Source organism: Cryptomeria japonica, chromosome 4 (assembly GCF_030272615.1).
Source record: "Cryptomeria japonica chromosome 4, Sugi_1.0, whole genome shotgun sequence".
Lineage (NCBI taxonomy): Eukaryota > Viridiplantae > Streptophyta > Pinopsida > Cupressales > Cupressaceae > Cryptomeria > Cryptomeria japonica.
The window spans coordinates 756,497,010-756,508,960 of record NC_081408.1 but is presented as its reverse complement, the minus strand read 5'-3'; positions in this window follow the sequence as shown (position 1 = coordinate 756,508,960).

Genomic DNA, 11,951 nt, shown 5'->3' with positions numbered 1-11,951 from the left:
ACGTCATATAGAGCTTCTCAAATCACTACACAATCAAACTCTCAATATTTGCTCACGATCTCATACATCATCTCATAACTCATCAGACTTTTTATAAACATCAACTTAGTCGGCTAACAACCTTGGAACAATTTCCTAGGTTCAATGAATCTAGTCAATCTTGCACTACACGCTTTACTTATGTCATCCACCGACATAACAACTCAAAATAAAACATTGCGTGTACTGGTTTACCAATCTTAGTGACTTTTTTCTACCGGTTAGTTGTTCTTCATGATTGACTGCTCTGTACATCATAACTCGCTCATCCTATTGAATTTATCACTGCGGTGTGAAACGTAGCTACCTGATACAATCTCCAAGACTCCTACAAAACCACATCACCTAAATATTCATTGATCACTAATACCGGTTGCTTGAATACAAATCTGTTCTTGTTTACCAGTTGAAGTCCTATTTGCGGGTTCACTGAAAATTGTCTCCTCTACCGGTTATGCTTTATCGATTGGCCTAAAAGACTTAGATGACGATCAAAACATAGTTGCCATCAATGACAACATAAAACAAGTCATCAACCAACCCATTACATCAAAACATCATCATCAAGCCAACACCCTTCCCTTTTTATCGCAATACCGTAGACAAGATGGCTAGGTGAAATTTTTGTTTTGCGAGGTTGTGGTGATGTCATTCTCTTCTTACCGCTCTACTACAGAGGTCTTGGCAGCCTTTGTGCATTGACTTGCAAGAATGCAGTAACATTTCCCTTTTACCATTGTACCACAGATGACTTAGTCATAGCAATGTTTCTTTTTTCAGGTGTTTCTTTTTTCAGGGCCGCGGTAACATTTTCTACTTATTGTTGTACCACAGGTAGGTTGATTGTGGCGGTGTTCCATTTTGTGGGGCAACAGTGACATCTTTTTCTTCTTATCACTCTACCGCAGAATGCTTGGAAGCTTCAGTATATCAACCTTCAAAGCTGCAATATCTCACTCTTCTTGCGGTACCACTAAAGACTTGGTAGCAATGGAGCTTTTGCTTGTGGGAGTGCAATAGACATCTCTTCTGAGACAAACCAAGCTTTCACAACTCTGTGGACTTTGTCATCTTCATCTAATTACATGATCCAATACTAACAATCTTCCCTTTCTTGTTCATCCTACTCACATCTGCTCAGTATTGCACTCATCTCTGCATTTTTGTCCAATGCACGTTGACATCAATGATAACTTAATGCCAACAATCTTCCCCTTTAGCATTGATGTCAACCACTCTCATCTCATCTCCCCCTTTGACAACAATGGCAAACAGTGGGTCAAATATCCTTGTCTTAGATGAGAACACATGTCACTCCCCCTTTGACAACCACTATGTTATAAACTCATGTAAATCAAACTAATAAATTACGAAGAGACTTCCTTTTTTCCTCTTGGAATGCAAAAAAGTACACATGTTCTGAAAGATATAGACTCTTTCCCTATTCATCACGCAGAAACCAATCTTATCTTCTAAATTACACATCTGCAACACCTTCTATCTCTCTATTGATGTTTACGATCTCCCCCTGAGAACCAAACACGCTATGCTCCATCTCTCATGGAGCGCAAACTAGTTCAGGGATGTATGAGTAGGGTAGTGAGATCCCCCTGAACCATAGACCTATTTTTTACATTTAAGTTTTGAAAGAGAGAGGGACAACACTCAACCTTAGTCTCAATAATTCAAAAGTGTCCTTAGGCAATGGTTTTGTGAAAATGTTTGCTACATGTTCACCCGTGCTCACATATTCCAACTTAACTTTCCTTTCAACAACTTTTTTCCTCAAGAAATGATATTTGATGGCAATGTGTTTTGTCCTCGAGTGCATGAAAATATTATTGGAGATAATGATTTCACTAGAGTTGTCACACATAATGGAAATGGGGTCTGAGTATTCTACCTAGATATCCTTAAGTGTTTGTATCATCCATAGAACTTGTGTGCAACATGAAATAATTTCTATGTACTCAGCCTCAGAAGTGGATAAAGATATGAATTATTGTTTCATGTTGTGCCATGAAACTAATACACTACCAAGGAAGAAAGCTCCACCACTAGTTCTATTCTTGTCATTTGCACAACCTTCCTAATCTGCATCTGTGTAGGCTTGCAATGTGAAATCATCATTCTTTGGATACCACAAACCATAATCAAGTGTACCTTGTAAATATATTAATATCCTTCTCACAAAATTTACATGGGATTGCCATGGGGCGGCTTGAAATCTAGTTACCATGCACAATGTCAGGCCTAGAGGTAGTTAAAAATAGTGGACTTCTGATCATATATCTATACAAGGTCTAATCAACAATTAGTGACTCATCAATTTTGCTCAACTTGCATCTAGTCACCATGGGATTACTAACCGGTTTACAACCTTCCATTTGAAACCTCTTCAACATATCCTTTGCATACTTGGTTTGTGAAATGAATATGCCTTTGCTCAACTGAGATATTTGCAAACCAAGAAAGTAGGACAACTCTCCTAACATTGACATTTCAAACTCTAATTGCATTTGACTAGCAAAGTCTTTCCACAAACTATCTTTGTTCCCAGAAAATATAATATCATCTACATAAACAACAACTATGATCATGAGATTTCCTTTTGTTTTAATATATAAGTTACTTTCAGCATATCCTTTCTCGAGTCCTTGATGTAGATACTTGTCAAGTTTGGATTACCATGCTCTAGGAGCTTTTTTAAACCATATAATTCTTTCCTTAATCCGCACACAAAGTCTCCTTTCTTAGGTGACCGAAATCCTTCAGGTTGCTCAATACATACTTCTTCCTCGAGGTTACCATTTAGGAACACAGATTTTACATCCATTTGATAAAGTTTATAACTCTTGTACACTAAAAAAGATAAAAACATCATAGTGGCCTCAAGTCTGGAAACATGGGCAAATGTTTCTTCAAAGTCTATGCCCTCTACTTGAGAGTATCCTTTGCAAACAAGCCTAGCCTTGTTTCTTATTACCTTGTCATCTTTATTAACTTTATTCCTGTACACACACTTTGTGCCAATTACATTTTTATCAGCAGGCCTTGGAACTAAATCCCAAGTTTTGTTCTTTTCAATCTATTGTAATTTCTCTTGCATTGCCTTTACCCATTCTTCACTCTTGTTGGCTTTATTGTAATTCTTTGGTTTCATTTCAGCCAACAGACAAAAATTGACTTGTTCATTGTTGCTTGCATGTCTTCTCCTTGTTTTCACACCTTCATTCTTGTCGCAATGATATGATTTTCAAGATGATTCTTTTGTAGATATAAGTTTGGGGGATTGTGAGTGACTTCTTCTTTATTTTAATATTGTTCTTTATATTCATAACATGGTTCCTCAATCTAGTTCCCTACATTTAGCTTTGATTTTTGCAAGTCTTCATCAACCCTTACATTTACGCTTTCAACAACTTTGTTGAGGTGTTTGTTGAAATATTTGTATTCCTTATTGTGAGTTGAGTAGCCCAAGAATATGCCTTCATCACATCTTGCATCAAAACTTCCTAGCCCATAATCATCTCTTCTAATGAAACACTTGCTTCCAAAAACTTTAAAGTACTTGACAAAGGGTTTTTTGTCATACCACAACTCATATGGTGTCCTTTTGTTGTTCACTCTTAATTGAGCCCTATTAAGTGTGTAGACTACTATATCAACAACCTCTTTCTAGTAGATATCAAGCAAGTTAGATTCATTCAACATTGTTCTTTCCATTTCTTTAATCGTTATGTTCTTTTTCTTCACAACACCATTATGTTGAGGTGTTCTAGCAGAAGAATATTGTCTTTTGATTCCATATTCACAATAATATTCAAAAACATTTGAAGTGAAATCATCTCCATGATCTGATCTCAAGCATTTAATCTTGTAACCACTCTCTTCTAATATTTTTCTAAAAAAATTGAACCTTTCAAATACTTGTGACTTGTCTTGTAGGAAGGTTACCCAAGTCATCCTTGAATAATCATTTATCAACAATGTGAAGTACTTTTCACCATTTAAGTCCCTTGTTCTTGTAGAACCACATAAATCTATATGCACTAGTTCCAATGACCTTGTGGTTGAGAATTCCTTTGTCTCTAAGCTTACCCAACTTTGCTTGCCTTTCTAACACTCATCACAAATGGTGTTTGTTGGTTTGGAAATATTAGGTATGTGTCTCACATATCCCTTTGAACTCACTTTGACAAGATTGTCAAATTTTATATGGCCTAATCTTATTTGACATAACCAACTCTCATCAACCTAGATCCTATCGTGCATTGTGTCTCATAACACTCTTTCAGATTGTATACATTTCCATCGGTTCTTTTACCTTCAGCCACAAGTCTTCCACTTCTTTCTCTCCTAATTTCACAGCCTTTAAAATCAAATTTGAGTTTGTAGCCATTATCACAGATCTAACTGACACTAAGCAAGTCATGTTTCAGCCCTTCCACATTATATATATTGTGTCCGTAATTTTCCATCTATGCTTAAGGTTCCTTTTCCTTTTATCTTGGTGGAGGAGTTGTCACCAAATCTAATTGGACCACCATTCCAATCTTCAAGTTTTGTGAATTTATCTTTATCTCGTGTCATATGATTAGAGCACCCACTGTCAATTACCCAAAGATTTTTCCTTTTGGCATGAAGAGTAGTTTGTACTAGCAGGTTTGACTCTTCCTTCTCTTTACCCTTTTCTTTCCAAATTTGTTTGATCTCTTTCTTCTTCTCAATTGTATCCTTTTATGTAGATTTATCCAAAAGAGTAGCATCTACTTTCTTTTCTTGTTTTGTAACTTTTGTTCTACAATGTTTAGCAATGTGACCAAGGTTGTTGCACTTGTAGCATACTATGTTTTCATAGAATGAGGAGTGAGGAACCATTTACTTGGTTGATTTGTTTTACTTCTGCACTTAGTACTCTCGTGTCTTAGCTTGTTGCAATTATAACAAATTGTAGACACCCAAAGTTGTCCACTTAATTAAATGAATAATTAGTATTTATTTGATTATTTAACCATCGATCAACAATTAATTAAATTAATTCATCTTAACCCTCTTCTCTTATTAATTAAATAAATAATTCAATTTATTTGATTTAATTTACTTAAACCATATTCTGACTTTTAATTAAATAAACAAATCATATTTGTTTAACTAAATACCCTCTCTCACATTTAAATAAATAAATATTTATTTAAATCCCTAAAAACCTCACCCACTTGCACTTTCTAGAAAATGCAAGTTGCACCACTAATTTAAATAAATAAATTATTTATTTAAAATCATGTTTATCCTCACCCACTTGAAACCTTTAATGGCTTCCCTTAAAGTATTCAAACCTTTAAAGGTTTCCTTCTAGAGTCTTCTCAAGCCTTTAATGGCTTCCCTTAAAGTCTTCAAACCTTTAAAGGTTTCCTTCTAGAGTCTTCTCAAACCTTTAATGGTTTTCCTTAAAGTCTTTGAAACCTTTAATAGATTCCTTCTAGAGTCTTCTTAAGCTTATAATTGTTTCCCTCAAAGTCTTCAAGCATTTAATGCTTTATCCCCCTTTTTCTCATTTAAGTAAATTAAGATTTATTTAAATAAAATCCAAAATTCACATTCACATTTAAATAAACTAGCAATTGCACCTTGGTGTGCAATGGGTATGCCGAAGAGGTTTTGAAGGTTAATTAGGACAGTATTTTGGTCTATGAGTTGCATATATTTGTGTAGTACATGAGGTCAATTGGTAGGCCGTTTAGAAAATGATGTTGTTTGTGTGACACAAGGCTCAATGGAGAAGTGATAGATTTAAATAGAATATGCATCCACTTACAAGTATCATTTTAAAAACCTTTGAAGGAGAGGGATATGGAGAGGAGATAAATAAAGAGAGAGATTAGAGGGAAAAATAGATATGGAAGAGATAAATATACTATGAAATAGAGGGAAAGATAGTTCAAGTTAAAGATAGAGGTAGAGGGATAAATGGAAGAAGAAATATGGAGAGATAGAGATAGGAAGGTAAAGAGATATAGGTACAAAGATATAGGAAGAGGAAGAGAGATGGATGTAGGAAGAGGAAGAGAGATGGATGGATAGAGAGGGGGAGACATGTTTAGAGATAGATGAGAAAAGATGGCAATAGTGTTGAGATGAAGATAGAGGGAGATAGGAAGTGGGATAGAAATAGATAGAGAGATAAAGATAGGGAGTATCAAGGAGGAGATAAAGAGAAAGAGTGATAGATACATAGGGGGAGAGAGAGTGGGGGGAGAGAGACAAAGAGATAGATAAAGAGAGAAAGAGTAGAGGTAGACAAATAGAGAGAGAGAGAGAGAGAGAGAGAGAGAGAGAGAGAGAGAGAGAGAGAGAGAGAGAGAGAGAGAGAGAGAGAGAGAGAGAGAGAGAGAGAGAGAGAGAGAGAGGAGGGGTAAGATAGAGAGGGAGAGAGAGATGGGTAGAAAGGAAGAGAGAAGAAGAAGGGGAAGATATATCTTAATATATAGAGATGGAGAGGGAGAGATATACCAATAAATAGAGAGGGGGAGAGGGGGAGAGGGAGAGAGAGATTGAGGAAGCTAGAGAGATATAGATTGAGGAAGCTAGAGGGGTGAGAGATAGATATATAGAGAGAGAGGGAGAGGGATAAATAGAGATAGAAAGATGGGGAGATAGAAGGTAAAGATATAGGAAGTGATATATATAAAAAGTTGGATATACATAGATAGATAGAGAGCAAGTGAAATGGAGCAAATAAGAGATAGATAATGAGATGTAGATAGATAGGGAGATGGAGACAAGAGAGAGAGAAAGGAGTTCAAGAGACAATATAATTTAATTTGTACTACATTTAAAATAAATTATAGACTAATTATATTTATTAATATGTATTATATTCTACAATAAATGTAGACTATAATATCTATTAATAGATATAACTATAATATTATTAATACAAGGTTTATTTTGTCTAAAGGTAATTAGTGATAAAACTCGACAAAAAAATCATCATGCAAAACCCAAAGATCTCGTGACGAATTATTTTGAATCAATCAAAATATAAAACTTACAATTTAATTATTTACATTATATAATAAGATATATTAATGCAATTTAATTTGTAATATATAAAATATATATTATTTATTGATTATATATTATAATACGATTTATATAAATGATATAATTTATATCAATAAAATATTATATGAAATAACAAATATAATTATATCAATATTATTTAATTTATAATTAATTATGAACTATAATATTTTTTTTAAATATATATAAAATGATTTAACCACATTATAATTTTTTATAAAGTAAATCTCATATAATTAATTTATACATATATTTTAAAGTAAAAATGTAACTTAATAGTAGTAAATAATGGTGAACAAATCATGAATGACACTTGTTTATAATTTATAAATAATATTTTTTAAAATTAGATGTATTTTATTTATTTTTTCTATTAAGCATAAGGAGAACAAAAAAGTACAATAGAGTTCAAAAGGAAGTCCCTCAGGGAGGATTAACCTCCGACTGCTGCCAAAAAAATCAGAGTAACAGAATATACAGCTCAATACATAAAGGTACTTGATAACCAACTAGTGAAGAATATCATAAAAATCATCGACCCAGGCAATCCAGCCTTGGGGGCCTTCCATCCAGATTATATTCTTATGCGCTTGAACCTGAGACAGCAAGGAGAGCTCTTCCATCCTGGGATTTGCATTTTTCCTGATTTCTTTCCTGAGCTTGTCACAAGCTTGGTCAAAGGCGTGAAGATCTTCCAGCGTTCTCCGCCAAAGGTATCCATTTTTCAGCTCATAGTAGTAGAAGGACGCGTGACTAGTCTTGAGAAATCTTTCCAGCTTCTTTCTCTCTATCATCATGGTGACTTGAACCTGCATAAAGATTTTAAAATATGTGAGTTTCCTGAAAAACTCAGTAAGAGCCCTTAGCTTACCTTGGTACTTCTCTTCGTTCCTGCATTTCCATATCTGCCAAAGAATGCTAGAGGACAGTATATTCCAAAAAAGATTCGAATCTTTAGGAAGACCAGCTATATAACCAGTAATCATGTCAAGAATGCTCACAGTAATAGGATAGATAACACCAAACATACTCCAAATTTCTTTAGCAAATAAACAATCGAAAAGAATATGTCTCCCAGTTTCTAGGAGTCTACAAATGCTACACAAGTCAGAATCAGAATTAAAGCTTTTAACAGGAAGCTTATCGAGCAGAACAAGCCATTTAAAACAGTTAATTTTTGGCTCAATAGGACTTCTCCATAAATACTGAAACAACTTATTCCACATCTTAGTATCCAAGGAAGAATACCAGACAGAGCTCACATGAACAATAATATCATTAGTTTGATTAATAACAGAGTAGATGTTCTTGGCCTTGAGGCTAACCATAACAACTCCCCCCGACCACTTGCAATTAAGATGTCTAAGAGAATCAACATGGCATAAAGAGGGGAGATCTCTAGCAGCTTGAAGGATCATATTGTAAGTTTTCTTCTGAGAGTCAGGAATGTCATATTTGGTCTTAATGGCATCCCACGAGGGGAGGAGACCATCCTCAAACAAATCCACAAATTGATTTAAAATAAAATAACATCTGCAATGATAATGTGGATTTGAGTTATTCCTTTCAAAACATGGTGTAAGTAGTATATATAATGGTTAGACAAATAAGAATCTATGAATCGTATTTAAATTTTTCCTTCCAAGAAATCATAATTAATATAACTAAAGTCATTGGGAGTGGCCATGTCATGAGTATAAAAAAAATCCATTTTTGCTTATGAGTTTGTGACCAGAAATGTCGTTTATTTTAACAAATTTTAAAAGTTGACAATGCTCATCCTACACTTTGATGGTGGACATGACATCAGATCGGTCTTTATTTTTTTGATTTTTTTGGGAGTTGAATATTAGTTTGGGGTGTTGAAATAATGCAATTGGGTGATTTTCACGAGGTAAAGGTGTTGACATACACGTACAACAAGTGGCAAGATAAAATATTTTTAAATTACTGAGCACTTAAATCTAAGTGTTGGCACGTACTAGGAAAAGCGTTCTCTGTGTCATCTTCTTAATAAAATCTTATCGATTTCATATCAATACAAAGAGAAATATTTCAGTCTATTTTTTTGCGTACATTTGTATAGTACATGAGTTCAATTAATAGGTTGTTTAGCAAATAATGTTGTTTGTGCAACAAAGGTCTCAATGGAGAAGTGAAAGCTTCAAATCAACTATGTATCCACTTATTTAGATTCAAACACAACTAAAAGAAAGCCTCAAAATTAGGAAAATAATCAAGGTCCATTGCCAATATGCTCATGCCATGTTTTCAATAGGGATACAAAGAGGGACAAATAGAGGGGTGAAGAGAGAGAAGGGGTAAAGATATAGAGATGGAGATGGAGATGGAGGGGAGATGAAGAGATAAAGAGAGAGGGGAGAGAGGGATAGATAGAGATGGCAAAGATAAATATATAGATAAGGAGAGAGAGGGAGATAATGAGAGAGGGAGAGAGAGAAAGAGAAAGATAGAGATATAAAGTGGCATATGAAGAGAGGGAGAGAGAGAGAAAGAGAAAGATAGAGATATAAAGTGGCATATGAAGAGAGGGAGAGATATAGGGGTAAAGGGAGATGGAGAGATAACAAGATAGAGATAGAGGGAGGGAGGGAAGAAGAAATATGGAGAGATAAAGATATAGATATAGAGGTCTAGGATGAGAGAGATGGTGATAAAGGGATGGATAGAGAGAGAAAGACATGTCTAGAGATAGAGGTCCAGATAGAGATATGGGATAGAGATAGAGAGGAAGATAAAAATGGAGATGGAGAGGGAGAGGAGATGGAGATATAAATATGGAGGAGAAAGGGATGGAGAGAGATAGAAGAGATAAAGATACACATAGGAAGTGATAAATAGAGACAAGTAGAGAGAGGGAGAGATATAGAGGTAGAGAGAGAAGGAGAGGTAATGAGAAATAGACTAAGGGAGAGATATAAATAGAGAGGGAAAGATATAGAGACATAGAGGTCTAATAAGAGGGAGGGGGAGAGAGATAGATGGATAAAGGGAGACATATGTATAGATAGAGGGGAGAAAGAAAGATAGAGGGAGATAGGAAGAGGGGGAGAAATAGATAGAGAGGTAGAGGGAGAGATAAAGATAGATAGAGAAAGAGATGTAGATTTAGGAACGGATAGAGAGATATAGAGGAAGAGAGAGAGAGAGAGAGAGAGAGAGAGAGAGAGAGAGAGAGAACAATGTGAGGGAAGAGAGAGAGAGAGAGAGAGAGAGAGAGAGAGAGAGAGAGAGAACAATGTGAGGGAAGAGATGGAGGCATTGCCTATATATAGTGAGGGAGAGTGTGCGAGAGAGGTAATGAGGGAGAAACAAGGACTATGTGAGCGAGAGAGATATGAAGATATAGAAATAGATATAGGGGTAATTTAGTTTCCTTCTCTTTCTCCTTGCCACTTTTTTTCTCTCTAACATTGTATCTCTCATCCTCTCTTCCTTTGTATATGCTCTACTTTCTAACTACATAATGCTTGTTCATTTGATAGATAAATATAGGGAAATAAAAAACCACATAAGTCATTATTTGTTGATCTTCCCACACTTTTATTGCATCCAAATAGTTGTTGCTTCCTTTAGGTGACTTCAACCCTTCTACTAGACAAAATAGTAGTGGGAGGGTACCTCATAGAATGGATGCAAATTGGGTGCAAAGGCATAGAGTTTGAGAAAGAATCTGAAACTCATATAGATGCTCTAGATTTGTATTATTTTCTACATTTATACACCAAAAATAAACTTTTTTTTTTATGTTTTAAAATTAGATTTCATATTTTTTTTCTAATTATTTTTAATTTTGAAAGCTTGAAGATTTCATCACCTTCAAACAATAATATTAAACTTTTCTTGACAAAATAAATTTAAAAATAATTAAATATTATATTCTTTCAATTTAAATTATTAATTTTTTTAGATCAATTGAAAAAATATCATATAATATTCATATTCAATGACTAATAATACACAAAAAAATATAATAAGTATAATAAAATAAAATATATAAATAAACAACAAAATACATATAATTTGGTTATCTTAATAATAGATAAAATAAAATAAAATTATAAATATTTATAATTCGTATAATATATACAAATATAATTATAATATAATATTATATCACTTTAGGATTTTTTTGCGAAGTAGAAGGTTTTGCTCTGCGTTTTTTCGCGAGGCGAAGGTGGTCTGATCTCCGACGTGGCATCCCGAACGGCGACGTCTCTCTCCCCGATGAAAACAGGTGTGCGCGTTCTGATTCGTTTTTAATTAGCTATGTCAGGTCCGCCTTTAATACCCACGACAGAAGCCGTAGAACCTGCGTTAACTCCCATTAACTCCATCACCACCTCCTCCCCTGCAATTAAAAATAATGACCTCGGCTCTGTTAAACAAAATGCTTCCTCTAACACGAAGACTTTCTCCGAAGCGGTGGGTAACTCCTCTGTCGTTGCTGCTTCGGCTAAGTTTAGTGTTGTTCATCACCATGAAGAGGCCGAACAAGGTAAGGGATCTCTGGACGCCTTGAGACCTTTTACCGTATGCCCTAACACTGAAATGCTTGGTGAGATTGCGAAGGAAAAAAGTAGGTTACAAAACCTTGCCATTTTCTTTGCTGCTGTTGATGTGGAAAGATGCCCTGCAAGAAAATTTTTGGATGATTGGTTTTATAACTATTGGAATATCAAATTAGGTTACAATATCTCTTTCTGTAGGCAGTTGCAGAAGGGGTTGTTTGTTATCTTCTTTAAATCCGCCGATGCACAAGAGGCTGTCCTCAAAAGACAGTACTGGACCGTGGGCAACACTTC